At 40.7% G+C, this 18203-nt stretch overlaps 1 protein-coding gene across 5 annotated transcripts in view; it reads right to left on the reverse strand.

Moving 5' to 3' along the window:
- IGSF11 (immunoglobulin superfamily member 11) overlaps positions 1-18203 on the reverse strand; it is a 138806-nt gene that overhangs the window by 97040 nt on the left and 23563 nt on the right. The window contains exons 1-2 of one of the 5 annotated variants that reach the window (XM_060010690.1): positions 4060-4196; positions 2497-2570 (exon numbers count right to left, since the gene is read on the reverse strand). The exons of 2 other annotated variants lie outside the window; for them this stretch is intronic. The gene's annotated coding sequence lies outside the window, so the exon portion shown is untranslated. Of the gene's footprint in view, positions 1-2496; positions 4036-4059; positions 4197-18203 lie in introns of those variants that run through there. 2 more of the 5 variants (XM_060010689.1, XM_060010688.1) reach the window with 2 other exon arrangements.

Here is an 18203-nt window from a genome sequence, read left to right on the forward strand (position 1 = left end):
AGTATTTCAAACCAAAAGGCCCTATGGGGGTTGAGAGAGAAAGGAGAAATAGCAATATCCTATCTCTACTAAGGAGAGAACTGAGGTAGGAGGGGAGGGGGATCTATTGGACATTTTTAATGACAGCTTCATTTGTGATATATTATAAATGTCTGTCCTTCTGTCACAGTGCAAGGACAAAGCGACCATTTTACTTATTGTTTCCTATGTCGTTATTATCGATCAAGGTGAAAAGCTACATTTCTGGCTCTGACCTCCCTTAAGCCCTAGACCCATGTATCAAATTGCTTCCTGGTTTTCCCTTCCCTTGGATCACATTCCACAAGCAGCACCCGTTCGATTTATCCGAAACTGAATTTATCATCTTCTTCCAAAACCTGACCTTCCTCCTCTATTATTCTCCATTCCTATGCAGCCAAGACAAGAACCTAGGAGATTCCCCCAGATGCTTTTTCATTCTTCAAGATGAAGGAGTCGCAGATTCTTACCTCCTCAGCTACTCTCAGTTGGTGTCCTCCTCTTCATCCCTTCTGCCATCTTCGTCTCTCCTCTGAACCCCTGCACCAGCCTCTTAGCATATGTCCCCCCTTCTCCTCACCTTGTCTCCCACCAACAGATTCCATGCCCTCGCACCAGATGGATGCTTCTAAAATGCAAATTTGATCATGCCACACCTCAGAAGAGAGCCTTGCGATGACGAGCCCGTTCTCCCCAAGAGACAAACCAAGTTTCTCAGCATGACAGAAAGGCCTTCCATGGGCCGGTCATCAGCAGCTCCACCGTCCAGCACTGGCCGTGTCACACATCGCTACAATGAAGCCAGCCTGAACGACTTGCGCTGCACGCCCCACGCTACTTTACACTTTTTGGTCTTTTGCGTGTAGTTCCCTCAGCCTGGAACCTCCTTCCTCTCTTCAACAAGCCACAGTTCAAAACCCCATTCCTCCAGGAACTCTCCCCTGACTTCCTGCCATCTCTTCTGCTCCTCTCGCCTTAGAAGCGAGTGGCCTGCTTCCACGGTTGCAGAGCACACCAGCCGCACCGCCACAGCACCCATCACACCCTCTGCAAACACCGCTTGCTTCCCTGTATTACCCGTGAGACTGCCAACAGCTCAGGGAAGCTGTCTTCTCCTCCACTCACAGTGCCTGGTGCCCAAGAAACGTTCACTAAACTTTTTTCATTACGTGCCTCGATTTCTACTTGATGCCATTTGTAACATTTTCACTACAGGTACAAATGAGGGATTTATAGTAAGAAATACTGTGTATGCTCAATGTAACAGGAAAATGGCAAGGATCCTTTATCATCCTTCCGTAGGTCAGCCGGGTACCACACCAGGTACACACCTTCACATGATGCTTAATGTTTAAAATAGTAGTGGCAGTATCTTGTTTTTACTAGGAAGGAAACTATAGCTCAGAGAGGATAATAAATTCTCCCAAGGCTAAACAACTGGAAAGCAGATGGGTCAACATTAAAATACAGGTTTTACATGAATTCGTTAGTGCCTCTCACATAAGAGAGAGAACACAGAAATTAAATGGAAAGAAAAGGCCACACAAAGAAGAAGAAAAGAAAATTTTCTAAGTTCTCCAGACTCACAGTCTCTTCTCCATATTTCTCAGCAGAATAGGTGACTCACGGTAATGGGATCATCCTAAAACCACGGCTGTTACTTAGAACACCACGTTAAGGAAAGTTAAGGCTAGTGGTGCAATAAACTTAATTAGTTTCATTCCACTAGATATCCATCTACTAAACTTCTAAACTTGTGAACCATTTCACAAACCCGTAGCCTAGGAAAACGTGTGTAGGGGCTCAGTTTTAATCCGTCACCACCACTGCAATACAACTCCAAGTACTAACCTTCCTCGTGGCGTCTGAGCACTTTGGTGTATAAAAGATCTTACAAAGAGGCTCAGGGCTCAGCTCTGCAAATGGAATGAGCAATGTAATACCTACCTAGAGAAGCGGGTGAGGACAAGCTACAGCTCACACCACAGCCCTGCACACCCCGGCATGGGGATATTCAGGGGCACGCTGTGGGGACTGAGGACTGTGGGCTCAGTGTACGGGTCACAGCTGCAAGTCTTGCCTGGTGATATCATAAAAACACGCTTGGTCTACTCGGTGGAGGTAATCCAGCCCCAATAAAGATTGCACCGGCTGCTCAACGATGTTTGGAGTTCACCACCCAGAGAATTAAAAGAGCTACAATTCAGGGACACCAGGCACAGAGCCCAACAACAGCAGCCTTGAAAAAGACAAGGAAGAAAAAATGTAGCAGCAACTCCCTGGGCATGTGACTTGAGACTCTTGGCAGGCTGCCCCACAGGGCTGGACAGTCTGTGGGCAGAGAACTCACATCTTTCTCTCAGCTGCCCAAGGCCAAGAAGGCCCAGACAGAGGACTACCAACTCAGATCCTCCATCAAGCTAATAATCAATGAGACCCTCCAGAGGAGAACAGTGAATGAATAACCACAACTCTCACCTGCTTTACACAGTCGTGGGACTGATCAGCATCTCTCCAGCTGGGCTTCATGACGTCCACAACCTGAAACAGTTCTGTAATATATTAGTTGGATATCAAATATGCAACTGATGCAAGGTTTGTTCCCCGGTAGGCAGAGTGCTAAACAAAGCTCTGTAGCAAAAACAAAGGACAGAGTTCAGCTTAACAAGTCAACCAACATTAATAGGGCGAGAATGTCAATACAATATGGTAACTGCTGGCACACGATGTACATGACAGTATATGAAGATCACCAGCCAGAGTTAAATGACCAAAATCAAAGCAGGCAAACGTCGACTCCCACAGGGACCAAAGGGGAGAGTTAAAAAACAACCCTATAAATCATCTAGTCTGGATTTTCCAATGAGGACTCAAGTTATAAGGGGAGTATGACTTGCCCAGAGTCATGCAGTCAACTATCAGAAAAGCCTGGGCTGGAACTCAGATTTCCACTGCTTTCCACCATAGCAGAACACTGTTCCAAGATCACAGATATGGGACAAGTTCTAAGCTTCTGAAGCTGGGTAACTACAACTTTCAAAAATGCAGATTCTAAACTGAGTAATGAACTGTGAATGGGGATGGAAGGAGGGGTGTGAGGGCTGGATGTCCCCAAGGGTGGGAGACCTGGCATCTGCGTGTAGTGTGTCAGTAAAACCAGAAAAATTAAAAGCATTTCATTTGTAACTGGCAACAAACATTCTCCTCAAAACAAGTATTTGCTAAAAAGTTGCTTCAGTGGTGTTACTAGTTCTCTGCTCCTCCCCTACAGCAGAGAGCTATTTTATCACTTGTGCTAAGAATGTGGACGTGTGTTGCATGCAAGATTTCTCAGAGACTACTGAAATTAGACAGAGTACAACATAAGTGAATCTACTTCAGACTGAGTCAGCAAGCCCCTTCCCCAACAGTACTTCACTATGGCATCATGAAGTTCAAAGCAATACCCGTATGAACTAACACAAAGCTCTACCCATGTGACTTTGCGAACTGAAATGCAAGTCAGTTGTGATTATACGGTAATGAGACCACTGCTATACTTAAATCCTTCAATGAACATTCACTGATTAACTCTGTCACGTACTATTTTAAGACCTGGTTTTGGGGGGGAGGGGATGACCGGGGTGTCGGGGGGGAGGTTAGGGGACAAAGGATGAGAAGCCAGATAAAGGAAAACACAAGACAAAAAAGACACAACCCCAGTCTAGTCAGGAAAGCAAATATGCATGCAAATAACTGTAAAACTGTTTGATAAATGTTATAAAACAGTGCTACTCAAACTGTGACCTGTGGACCAGTGACGACCTGTGAATTGTTTGCTGTTGGTCCATAAAAACATAGTTAAGTTCAAAACTGAGCATAAACATTTAGAAACCTAGTAATTTTAGGGCTGCTGAATCTAATAATTTTAAAATGAGGTTTCTATTTTCTATGTCTTCTTTACACCTCATTTTTCTATTTCATTTTTATTACATTTTACAAAAGTATTGGTACACAAAGCAATAAAGTGATATAACAGAAGTACTATATATAATACAATACTGTATGAGCACAGACGAAGACAAATGGCGTGTTCAGAGAGGCTCCAGAGAGGAGATAACCTTTGAGCTGCAAAGGATACATCAGACATAGTGAGACGTGAAAGGCATCTCAGGCAGAGGAAGAGCATCTGCAAAAGCCTGGGGGTCATAAAAGTAGATGGTATGTTTACAGCACAGACTTTGAGGCAAAGTAATAAACAGTAAAAGTGCAGAAAGTTAAGCTACAAAGATTCAAAGAAACTTGTATGACTTTATAGTTTAGGCTTTGGGCTCTACCCAAAACGCAAGAGGGAATCACTGACCATTTTTATAACCAGGAGAAGGACGTGTTTATATTTTCATAAAGGTATTCTTTCAGAAGTACAGTAGGCAGATTTGAAGGGAGAGAGAACAGGGAGAGATAGAGACCAGTTATGAACATACTGGAAAATAATCTAGGTGGAAAGTGAAGAAACCTGCATATGTCAAGGAAAACAGGCAAGAGAGAATGACTTAGAGAAATGTTTCATTTTTTTATTTTATTTTTTTAAGAAGAGACAATATGGAGTTTTTATTCAGCATAATCCACCTAGAATATGTTGACCTGTTGCAATCAGAACAAACTATTTTCAAGAAAAAAAAATCACTTGTCTTATATCACAGATCCTACTCAAATGAATAAATAATTATCAACTATTACATATAAGTTCAGAATTAAAACAGAGAAATCAAGGAATTTAGAGTCACATCCTATTTCTCTGTGGGAAGAGTTGTTTTTAAGCCAAGTCTTCATCTGTTTGTGGGCTACCTAGAGAGATAATGTGGACAACCTAAAACTTATGAAAATTACATAACCTTGAGGTTCATAATTGTCATCCTGGAGCACACCTGTATCATTAGAGAAAATTTTTTAAAGGTATAATATGCATAATATTCCTTGCTTATCAATATGGGTCAGAATCTGTAATCAGACAGTTGTTCACTTAGTAAGTGATTAAACTAGGGAGAAATCGGTAAGTATAAGAATGAGGAGTGAGTGTGTTACTGAGAGACAGGAGAGATACTGGGATAAAATGGGAAATTGTGGAATGAAAATGTGAAAGTTCAGTAAACACAAGAACAGTGCGTGTGTTGCCAAGAAACAGGGGAGGTATCTGGGGTGAAATGTGAAATTCTAGAATGATATTGGGCTTAAATAATCTAAATAGATTCACATGTATCAGTGGAGAAGAAGTTGTAGCTGAGGCTTCCTTGGTGGTGCAGTGGTTGAGAATCTGCCTGCCAATGCAGGGGACATGGGTTCGAGCCCTGGTCTGGGAAGACCCCAAATGCCGCGGAGCGACTAGGCCCGTGGGCCACAACTACTGAGCCTGTGCGTCTGGAGCCTGTGCTACGCAACAAGAGAGGCCGCGATAGTGAGAGGGCCGCGATAGTGAGAGGCCCGCGCACCGCGATGAAGAGTGGCTCCCGCTCGCCGCAACTAGAGAAAGCCCTCGCGCAGAAACGAAGACCCAACACAGCCAAAAATAAAATAAAGAAAGAAAGAAGCTTTCATAAAAAAAAAAAAAAGAAGAGTTGTAGCCAACACATTTATTTTGCACATTCTATGAACAGAGCAGTATTGTAGATACTACAGGAGCTACAAAGGGGAATAAGAGGAGGTACCTCACTGTTAGTCCCAGGGCAATTCTAGGGTCTCCTGAGACTCCCCAGAAGTTAGTTCTGGACCACAGAAGGTCTGAGGTGCTTACCTCAGTAAGTAACAAACCAAGACTCACTTTCAATCAAGAGAATTCTATGGGTTCAAGGAATCTCTAAAGGGTATGGGGTGTGTGTGTGTGTGTGTGTACGTGTGTGTGTGTGTGGTGGTAAGTGGGGAGGGAGGGTCCCTTGGCTGGAAGAAATTCGTATTTCCTGAAATGTCCCCAGGGCAAGTCTGAGTCCCTGAAATGAAAATTGTTGAGCCAGCCAGCTCCTCTGGAAGGACCCAGTCTTCAGGGAAAGTGCAGCCCTCCCACACACAGTGTAAACTCCACTGAGATCCAGAGCTAGGCTTTTTCTTAGAATAGAGGTCACAGGCTTAGTGAGTCCCTGAAACTCAGTGACTCCTGAGAGAAAGCAACAGGAGTGCGGAATGTAGAGCAAGCATATACCATTTTCATGAAATATTGTGAAAAAAAAATAAGCTTGTGTTAGATGTAGTCAAAAACAATTCAAATATTATTCTATCATGGATATTTATACCCCCAATGGCCATAACTAACACACACAGGGAACACTGCTTATCATAACAGTACTGTTGTGAAACAGGCTGAAGAGCCATGATATGGTGGTCTGACGGTGTCTGACCAGGCTCTCATAATAAGTGCCTGCTGTGTTTCAGAGCACATGATTTTACCAAAGTATATAATAGGCTTAGTTTTATAACAACTTTGACTGCCTTCTAGTCATGAACTGGAACAAATAACCACTATTGTATCTCTACAGCTCTACCTATATAAATGAAATTCAGCAATTAACCTGTAAACTTAATCTAATTATTCAACAAGTATACAAGATTAAATATTAAAAAGTTTAATTTACCTAAAGAGTAATAAGCGTTGAATCTAACATCATCAACAGCCATTTCATTTTATTTTATTTTACAAAAACATAATATCGCCTATGCCTGTGTAAAATGACATTGGATCGAAGATAAATTGTTCATGTATAGGAGAAGAAAACAAAAAACTTTCTCCTAAGAGCATTAATTGCCATTCCGTTCTTAGAAAAAGAACAAATTCTCAATCAGCGCCTGTCATCTGCAAGACACTATTGGGAAGCAACGGAAAACAAAAAGATCTAATTATCCACAAGGTCTGGAAAAGATCAAGAACAGAATCCCTTAATACCGACAGTGTATGGAGGTAAGCAGAGGAGAAGCTCTCCATTCAAAGTCCCCAGGATCCTCAGCAAGGCCCGTATAATGCACCAGCACGGAAAGTGATGAATAAGCTTCATTGAGAATAGTGGCCACGTCATGGCTGGCTGAACATTCAGTCCACAAACAGAAGGCTTCTTGTATTTGCTCGAATCAACCACAGGAAAGTTTCAGCAAAAAGACTGTTATATTCAAATGGAAATCAGTACTTTCCAGCAAGAATGGACAATTAGCAATTTCTTAAACTGGCACTAAGAGGAAGAGCAGGGAATTGTACCAGAATCATCACAAACAACCCATATTTCAAAATGTCAAATAAAAAATAAAGACTACTAGGGTTATTCGCATGTTGAAAAATTTCACATAGCAGGCCTGAGTCTGGATGTTATGCGTCTCCCAGTGGTCAACCTACACTGCGAGGTTTCACCCAAATACTCCCCTTTTGTAAATCTCTTACTACATACGTACAAGTGTAAACCACAATCTAAGATTCCAGCACGTAGTTAACTTAGATGGTATTCCTCAAACATTTAGTAAAAGAGCGCAAAGCCTGTTTATACACTATTTGGATCTACATTTAAAAAGCTTTTATTCACCATTAACAGATTCTAGCAAATACCTCTTCCAGACTGGCAAGACAAACAGTTACCATCCTCACCACCACCTCCAAGCACGCATGCAATTTTGGCCTATCTGATTTATGCACCTGGCTTTGTGAAACTGATCCTGGGGCTGTAACAAGTCACAGGCTCTCAGATAAATGACAAGGATTCCATAGCCACTTTGGGATTGAAGAAAAAAGTTCAGTGGAAAAAGAGAAGTTGAAGAAATTGCACCAGAGTTAAGCCATGATTTCTTAGATATGTACTAAAAGCACAAGCAAAAAAGGGAAGACTTGCTAACTAAACTTGATCAAAATTTAAAATGTCTGTGCTTCAAATGACACCACCAATAAAGTGAAAAGGCAACCAACAGAAGGAGAGAAAATATTTATAAATCATATGTCTGATAAGGGACTTGCATCCAGCATCTACAAAGAAACTTAAAATTTAATAATAAAAAGACAAAAAAAAAAAAAAACCCAATTAAAGAATGACAGGGCTTCCCTGGTGGCGCAGTGGTTGAGAGTCCACCTGCCGATGCAGGGCACACGGGTTCGTGCCCCGGTCCGGGAAGATCCCACATGCAGCGGAGCGGCTGGGCCCATGAGCCATGGCCGCTGAGCCTGCGCGTCCGGAGCCTGTGCTCCGCAACGGGAGAGGCCACAACAGGGAGAGGCCCACGTACCGCAAAAAAAAAAAAAAAAAAAAAAAAAGAATGACAAAGGGTTTGAATAACACATTTCTCCAAAGAAAACATAGAAATGGCCAATAAGCACATGAAAATATTCCTAGCATTATTAGTTATTAGGAAAATGAGAAACCACTTCAAACCCACTAGAATGGCTACAATAAAAAGACAGTAACAAGTATTGGTGAGGAGGCGAAGCTAAAACCCTCACACACTGCTGGGGAGAACGTAAAACGGTGCAACCACTTTGGAAAATAGTTTGGCAGTTAAACAGAGACGTGCCACAGGTCCAGCAATTTTTACTTCTGGGTATATATGCAAGAAAAATGAAAACGTTATGTCCACACAAAACCTGTCCATAAATTTTCACAGCAGTATTTTATGAAAGCCAAAAAGTAGAAACAATCCAAATGTCCACCAAATGATGAATGGATAAATAGAAATTTGTCCACCCACACATATAACATTATTCAGCATTAAACAAAAGGAATGAAGTACTGATACATGCTAAAACATGAATGAACTTCAAAAACACTATGCTAAGTGAAAGAATCTAGTCATAAAAGACCATATAGGCAACTCTACAAAGGCAGAAAATAGTCTACAGGGTGCCCAGTACTAGGAGGGGGTGGGAGAGAGCAGAGAGTGACCATTAATGCGCACAAGCTTTCCTTCTGGAGGGCTGAAAATGTTCTAAAATTACATTACAGTGATGGATGCACAAATCTGCATACTGAAAACTGCTGTATAGATGGGTGGGTGTTATGGTATGTAAATTATATCTCAATAAAGCTTTTTTTAAATTGTGCCAAACCGCACATCTTTATGCACTCCTAAAAGCCATCCTGCAAGCTACTTGATATCAGATGGGGCCAGACATATTTGAAGTAGAACAATTATTCTCATATCAACATGCATTCATATCCCAAGCATTGGTCTAGAATTGGACTGGCTCTGGGGGCACCAAAGGACGCAATATTTATATTCCAAACACCTTGAATCTCTAAGAATTAACAAAACCTAGCAGCACTTGCTGCCAATTTTGGCTCCATTTGCTTCAACAAACACTGACTGAAGTCCACCATAGGCCAGGACTAGGTTTACAACACACAGACAAAAGATACAGTGGGCCCAACGCCCAAGGAGTTCATGGCCTCTTAAGTCTAAGACAGACATGTAAGCACATGATTCAAGTTCAGTGCTCTGTATGCAAACTAGTATAAGTATGGGGGCAGGGAAATGGTACAGAGAAGAGAGTAATTAACTTTGTCTAGAGATGACCCACAAATGTCTCATAGGAATGACAACACCTGAGCAGGGCTTCAAAGAACTGGTAAAAGGGAATGGTGTGGCAAAGGGGATGGAGGAAGGGAAGCAAACCAGAATCAAGGCAAATAGGCTTGGGGGACTGAAAGAAACTGGGGAACAAATAAGGGTGAGACTAGAATGTTAGAAGATGAGTTGGGGAAATTAAGCCAGATCACGAAAGATCTTGTGGATATGCTACAAATTTTAAACCTCACCCTAAAGGTAATAGTGAGGCATTGAAAGGTTTTAAGCAGTGAATGAAACGATCGGATTCATTTTAGAAATATCATCCACGTAACTGTTTGCAGGATGAAGATTCACTAGGGAAAGAGGTTTTCCAGTTTTTATTGACCTATGTTATTTTTAATGCGTCTTCAAATGAAATTTTACACAGAAACCCAAGATGTAAAAAAAGCAAAGCTCGGGCTTCCCTGGTGGCGCAGTGGTTGAGAGTCCGCCTGCCGATGCAAGGGACACGGGTTCGTGCCCGGTCCGGGAGGATCCCACGTGCCGTGGAGCGGCTGGGCCCCTGAGCCATGGCCGCTGAGCCTGCGCGTCCGGAGCCTGTGCTCCGCAACGGGAGAGGCCATAACAGCCAGAGGCCCGCGTACCACAAAAAAAAAAAAAAAAAGAAAAGCTCTTCTGGTTGAAACAGTGGTGGAGGAGCCTGGACAATGTCCCTCTACCCCCCACCACAGAAGAGCCCTTTGTGCTCTGGCAGAAGAAGGTGTGGAAAACTTTGGACTAAAGAGAGGATAACAGGAGATGGAGATTATTAGGAAGCTAGCGCAATAGTCCAGGGGAAAATGACCAATGCTTAAAATAATCACTAATGATGGAGAAAGGGGAGAAAAGAGTCCAGAAAACTCTAAAGAAGTACAGAATTGACAAGAGTTCACGACTTACTGAATGTAGAGAGTGAGGAAAAAGAATCATGGATAACTTCTGGGCTTCTAGCCTGCATGAAGAGAATTAATGTCATTGATAAGAGGAAACGTACAAGAGACAGTTGACTCTCCTAAAGATACTTCAAGTCTAATAATTCTCAAAATTGAACTCTTGCTGCTGCTCCCCAACCTGTTCTCCAGTGTAGGGTTTCGTATCTCAGTATGTGGCACCAGGCTGATGCTACTGTTTGAGCCAGAAACCTGGGAATCACCTTTGACATGGGATCTCCAGAGCACGCCCCCACCATTCAGTCCATCACCAAGTGCCACTGATTCTAATTCCAAAATTTGGTTCATCTATCCACCACTTCTATCGCCACTGCCGCCACTCTGGTGCATGCCACCATCACCTCACTCCTTGATTTCTCCAATGGCCTCAATCACTCTCCTCACCACTCTCCTCGACTCACTCCAATCCAGTCTACAAACAAGGATAAACTTTTTTTTTTAATCTTTATTGGAGTACAATTGCTTTACAATGTTGTGTTAGTTTCTGTTGTACAATAAAGTGAATCAGCTATAAGTATACATATGTCCCCATATCTCTCCCACCCTCCCTATCCCACCCCTCTAGGTCATCACAAAGCATTGAGCTGATCTCCCTGTGCTATGTGGCTGCTTCCCACTAGCCATCCATTTTACATTTGGTAGTGTATATATGTCAATGCTACTCTCTCACTTCGTCCCAGCTTCCTCTCCCCTGCTGTGTCCTCCAGTCCGTTCTCTATGTCTGCATCTTTATTCCTGCTCTGCCACTAGGTTCGTCAGTACCATTCTTTTAGATTCCATATATGTGCATTAGCATCCGGTATTTGTTTTTCTCTTTCTGACTTACTTCACTCTGTATGACAGACTCTAGGTCCATTCACCACATTACAAATAACTCAATTTTGTTCCTTCTTGTGGCTGAGTAATATTCCATTGTATATATGTGCCACATCTTCTTTATCCATTCATCCGATGATGGACACTTAGGTTGCTTCCATGTCCTGGCAATTGTAAACAGTGCTGCAATGAACATTGTGGTACATGACTCTTTTTGAATTATGGCTTTCCCAGGGTATATGCCCAGTAGTGGGATTGCTGGGTCATATGGCAGTTCTATTTTTAGTTTTTTAAGGTGTTAAAAAAAAACTGTTTTTTGAAGTTTAGGCCTTCCGTGAATTCCCATTGCACTTAATGTCCAAGACAGAGAACATGTCCGGTTTTATTCATCTTGGGATACTCAGTGCCTAGTACATTGAAAGAATGAAAGAGAGAGGATCAGGTCTGGGACAAGACGATGAATTCAGTTACAGGCCGGCTGGGTTTGAGGTGCCTATGGTACATCTAAGTAGAGTTACCCTACTGGCAACTGGCAGTATGGGCCTGGATCCCAATGACATTTGGCTTCACTGTTTCAGAACAGAAGTAGAGTTATCTATGGTAAACAGGACTAAGACTATTTTAGATAATCATGAACTAAGTTAATAAAGCTTGATGCAAGCTCAGCTTCTTAGAAGAGATTAAAGTGTCTCTCTAATCTGAAATTCGGCAGCTCCAGGTCAGGTCTAGGTTAGCATTTCAAGGACAAGAGAAACCACTGAGATAGCACTAGATTTGTGGTGGGATCTTTACAAGGGGTGACTTGGTCGCAAAGCCTATGATTTGGGCACTTCCTTCAAACTGCTTTTGCAATACCTCTGTTATCTGATGTCCTCGCCAATTTCCAAGTGCCTTCTCTATTAGTTAATCATAAATCATTCCTGACTCTCAGACAGTACATCTGGGGCCGTGCTTGGAAGTCCGTATCCTGACCACTACACCAGGCAATTTCTCAGTCTGGGCACGTGACTAAGTTAACAGTTTAGGCGACAGATACAAAAGTTATATCCCTTCCTCTCTCCCACTGACGCTAGAGAGCTGCCTTAGAATGTGCTGCTACAAGGATTTTTAGACAATAATAATTAAATTATGACTTACAGCGGGCTTCCTATAGTACTGTGCAAAGCATTTAATATAAAATACTGTACATGACAAATAAACATGAAGAGATTCCAGAGAGTTTCTTTAAGTAATGATTACTTTTCCAAACGCAGATGTAGGGGACACTGATTACAACCTCCTAATTCTTTTTCCTCCTTAACTTTCCTCAATATCAGTGTTTCTTAACTACTGAATACAAACCCTTCAAGTTCAATAAGATAATATTCAATTTTTAAGTCAATAATAAAATAATTATTCAAATACTTTAACTTTTAAAACAGAACTTTTGAGAACCTCTTTCTGCATATCCAGGGAACACGTATGACTACAGTGTAAGAGGGGTCGGCTTATGACCTAGTCAGCTGGTTAACTATTCAGGTGACCACAGACAGCAGCCTGGTGACTTTGCCAGTACTAAGGTTTTAAACTGATTTATATTTAGTCATATATCATTTATTTGATATCTATAAAGAACCATTGGTTAAATACAGAAAACATGAGAATTACTGAAATATAAGTCAATAAAATAACACAAATGTTAAATCCTGCAACTTCAACTCAAGATGGCATTTACCAGCTGTGTATATCGCATTATCTGGTCAAATTTCTTATGCCTTGCAAAATGTCTCCAGTACTTCCAAATCCAATGGAAAAAAAGGAAAGATACAGAAAATATAACATCAAAAGTGGCTTTTCATCTATGGGGAATAAAGACTGCCCCCACAATGTGCTATCTGCCAGAAAAGTACTTACAAATAGCAGCTTGAAATATTTTGTCTATTATTGTATTCAAAAAGAAGCCTCAAAAATAGTTTTTAAAAAATAAGACAAAATACCAGACAGGATAACAAAGTAAGGTTTTTATTTCTTTTCAATGCCTCAACACAACCTTAAATTTCAATCTGCACTTTCTATATCCATGTCCAAAAGCCTGTTGCCTTAAAATGTGACAGGTGGTGCTTTCTTTGATGTGATTAAAGTAAATTCAGCAATCCTGTTACACATGCAAAATAATGTATATACAATATGTTTATTCATCTTAGCATTGTTTACAATAGTAAAAGTTTGGAAACTACCTAAATATTCATCAACAGGGAAGACAAGTTATGGTACACCAATACAATGAAATGTTGTGCAGATATTAAAAAAAGAATAAGGAAGCATACAGGTACAGTGTGCTACTACTTGTGTAGGAAAAAGGGGAGGGTTATACATGTATTTGAATATGCTTAAAATAACTCTAAAATGATATTTCTTAACAACAACAAAAAAAACTAACAACATTGGTTGCCCTGTGAAGGAGACATATTGGAGGAATGTGGTCAAGGGAAACTTTTCAATGAAGTATTCTTTTATATATTTTTTGAAGTTCGAGCCATGTGAATGTATAACCTTTTTCCAAGATAGAAATGTTTACAATAGATGACATTTTCAAAAAGTAAACCATGTCTAAGATTATTTTAAAAGAAATGAACACTTTCAAAAACATTGTATTCAATAACTAGGTTATATATAACCACAATGATAAAACCATTTTGTAAAAAAGGAACTATCACAATTATGTCTGTAATCTTAAAACTGCTCAATACACACCCGCTTGAATCACACAGAACACAGCAATCTTAGAGTTAATTTCATCCCAAATCCTTTCTATATTCCATCAATGGTTGAAATAGCACCTACAATGGGTTCCTTCATTTCATTACAATGGGTTTCCTTCAGGGCTACAAGGAAACGGCAGTAAAAACATGAGTTTCTTGAAAAATCCTCATAAGAAATGATTGAGCAAAAAAGTTTTGAAAATATTTGATTTTTCTAATCACACTGCACATCACTTGTTAAGTAAAAAAGTCAAAATGTTTCTTCATTTATAATGCTAAATTAAAGCATATATTATATATAAACTTTATAGCAATAGTACTTAATAACAGAATGTCCATTTAAGGTCACTTTTATTTTAACCACATTAGCTAGTATTGCCCCAAAATGACAGAATGCTTTGTAAAAATTAATTCATAGGGAGGTTCTTGAGAAACAGGGTCTCAGGTCAAAAAAACAGTGAGAACAAAGCAAGCTGCCTACAGTACTAGTGACCAACTGTAATCTACTTGTGCTCTGGGTACTAGTGACCCAGAGTTGTTGGGGAACAAAAATCACAAATCTAAAAATATAAAACAAAATGAACAAAAAAGGTTGGCTTTTTGATTCACCATCCAACTTCCAACAGATATTCCCATTAATCATCTCTCACTGAGTTCACAGCAGACAGACTTTAAAAGCTCTTCCAAAGATGCATCTTTCTTAACTCCTTTTCCCATCCTACCCTTCCAACTCCTGGCAAACACCTCACTTTTCACCTTTTCTAGAAGAAATTCAAGGAATTCTCTCTACCACACTGTAGTGTCCATCTTTTTACCTATCCTTTTGCCCTTCTCTTCCATCCCACAGGAGGTAGGGTAACTCCTTCCTTTACTTAAAGCATCTCTCAACCTCCACCAGGATCTTGTTTGTTTCATCACCCAACCACTTCACATTTCAGGTGCTCCCTTTTCTTTGGCCGCTTCCTTTGTGCCTTCAAAAAAGCAAAAAATTTTGTTATTTTGAAAATTTTCTTTTGACCCTGCTCTCTCCTCTGTTGTCAAATTTCTCTCCTTCTTCTAGTCAAGCTGCCCAAATATAATCCACATTCGTTACCTCCTCCATTTTCCTTCCGGATGCTTCCGTTTCAAATCCTCTACTAAAATAGCCTTATCAAAGTTCCCTAATGTCCTCCTAATCACTGAGTCAAAACTGAAAGAGACCTTTAAGCTTATCTACTCCATTTAGCTCATTATATGGATAAGGAAGTTGACACTCATGAGGGATTAATTTGACCAACATTATACAGTGAATCACTGTGGGCTGGAATCTTGACAGCCTTCCATCCAGAAGAATACACATTTCTTGATTAAAAAAAAAAAAAAGATAACTAACTAAAGCAAGATGACCCCTACTCAAGATTATTTCAGGTATCTCCACAAAAGAAAAAGGACAAGCCACATTTATAACCTGAAATGAAGGTCAATACAAATACAGCAACAGACAGTCCAAAGCTCATTTCAGTTGGCTTTGGAATGTGTCCTTGAACTTTATCAATTCCTAAACATCTAAACCAAATAGTAAAGTTCCACTGTGAAATCTTTTCAGGAAAGTCAACTTTCCTCCTCATTTTCTCTATCCCTCCCTCTGCCATGCACTTGTCTGCAATACACAGTCTAAATCTGAGTGTTGAAAGATCCTGCATAGAAACTGAAGTCAGAGCAGTAGAAAGAGAAACAGGGGAATAAGAAGCAAGGAGTTTCTAGGAGGAGGAAGCAGGCAGCAGTGCTGTATGCTAACTGTGTACATCTTCCCCTACAGACCTCTTTCAGATATTGTTGGTCATTTTAAGTAAGTCCCTGGAGTTTTCCTGAATTAGAGCTTAGCCTCTTTTACAAATAAACATGCCCATGAGCATGAAGAGCATACATTCCTTAACCTACTTGTAATCTACTTGTGCTCAGTCTCTCAGACTGTAAATTCTAAAGACCAAGCTGTAATAGTGTTAGACTAAGATATTTGAAATTCTGCTACCAAAGCTTTCTCTCCATCCAACACCGTCTTCCATAACACACTCCTCGAGACATCCATAATACTACCAAAATAATAACCATCACAGTAACAATAATAACTTAGGACTTTAACAGAGAACTGATAGGACAGATAAAAAGATTATTTTGTTTACACTCAGCCTCTCCAGGTATTTCTATTCCCACATAATTGGGAGTTCATGGACTTTCTTGCTTCACTCTCTACTGTTCTGTCACACTATTTTCAGCTACCCTACAAATTGAGGAAGGGAAGGATCTATAAAATACCTAACATCTACCTTAAAACATACAATGCCTAAATTTCAAATGAAACAGACAATTTAAAAAGTAAGGTAATGGGGCTTCCCTGGTGGCGCAGTGGTTGAGAGTCCGCCTGCCGATGCAGGGGACACGGGTTCGTGCCCCAGTCCGGGAGGATCCCACATTCCGCGGAGCGGCTGGGCCCGTGAGCCATGGCCGCTGAGCCTGCGTGTCCAGAGCCTGTACTCCTCAACGGGAGAGGCCACAACAGTGAGAGGCCCGCGTACCGCAAAAAAATAAATAAATAAATAAAATAAGGTAATGTTTTATTGGCTAGGAAACATAAGATACTATTTTGATATGATTTTGAATATTAATCTAATAATTTAATTAGCACAATGAGGGAAGGAGGGAGAATAGGAATGAGCAAACAAGGGGTAAGACAAAAATGGAGGAATCAGGGATGAAGGGAAAGTAGAGGATGTTAGGAAGAGAAGAGTCATCCCAGAGGCTGCCCTCTGGGGCTCTGTGTGTTGTCAGCTAGTTTTCTCTCTCAGACCCCTGTTTCAGAGCCAGCTAGACTTAGAGTCAGGTGACATCACTGCACAGAGTGTACCAAGAATAGGGCTTCCTCTGGCAAAGCAGTATGCATGAGGTCACAGAGATTCAACCGGGATTCCCAACAGCCTTGTTTAAAAGGAATAAAGATAATGAACACAACAAGAAAGGGAAAGGCAGGGAAAGGCAAGAAAGATGGGAGCAATTCCTACATTAGCAAACACCAAGATGCTTCTCTTAATACCTCAATACTCAAGAACAGTAGCAAAGAATAGGCCATCTGGTCACCTTAAGTAAATATAATTTTGAACTCGAGGAATGATACTAGTTAAAAATGAGCTAAGGAGCTTCCCTGGTGGTGCAGTGGTTAAGAATCTGCCTGCCAACGCAGGGGACACGGGTTTGAGCCCTAGTCCAGGAAGATCCCACATGCCACGGAGCAACTAAGCCCGTGCACTACAACTACTGAGCCTGCGCTCTAGAGCCCACAAGCCACAACTACTGAAGCCTGCGCACCTAGAGCCCATGCTCCGCAACAAGAGAAGCCACCACAATGAGAAGCCCTTGCACCACAACAAAGAGCAGGCCCCGCTCGCCACAACTAGAGAAAGCCTGTGCACAGCAAGGAAGACCCAACACAGCCAAAAATAAATAAATAAATAAATATGAACATCTACTCTCACCTAACCTTGAATTACAAAAAGTAATTCCAAACGGATCACAGACATTTATGTAAAAGCTAAAACTATAAATCTCACTGATGAAAACATAGGAGAAAATATCTGCAACTTTTGGTAGACATTTCTTATGACACTAAAAGCACAAAACATAAAAGAAAAAAATTATAGTGGACTTTTCAAAATTAAAATCTTTTGCTCTTCAAAAGACACCACTAATAAAGTAAAAAGGCAACCCACAAAAAGGCAGAAAATATTTACAATACATATATTTGATAAAAAATGGTATCCAGAATATATAAATAACTCTTACAACTCAATAATAAGACAAACATCCCATTTTTTAAAAATTGGCAATAGAGTCTGAACAAACACTTCTCTAAAGAAATGATACAAATGGCCATTAAGCAAGTGAAGAGATGCTCAACATCACTAGTCATCACGGAAATACAGACTAAAACCACAAGAAACCACTACACATCCATTAGAATGGCCAGAATTTTAAAAGATTGACCACACCACGTCTTGGCAATGATGTGAAACAACTGAAACTCTTACACACTGGTAGTGGGGTAAAAAAAAACAAATGAGGTAACTGCTTTGGAAAACAGTTTGGCAAGTTTCCTTAGAAA

The sequence above is a fragment of the Delphinus delphis genome, chromosome 4 (assembly GCF_949987515.2).
Source record: "Delphinus delphis chromosome 4, mDelDel1.2, whole genome shotgun sequence".
Taxonomy (NCBI): Eukaryota; Metazoa; Chordata; class Mammalia; order Artiodactyla; family Delphinidae; genus Delphinus; species Delphinus delphis.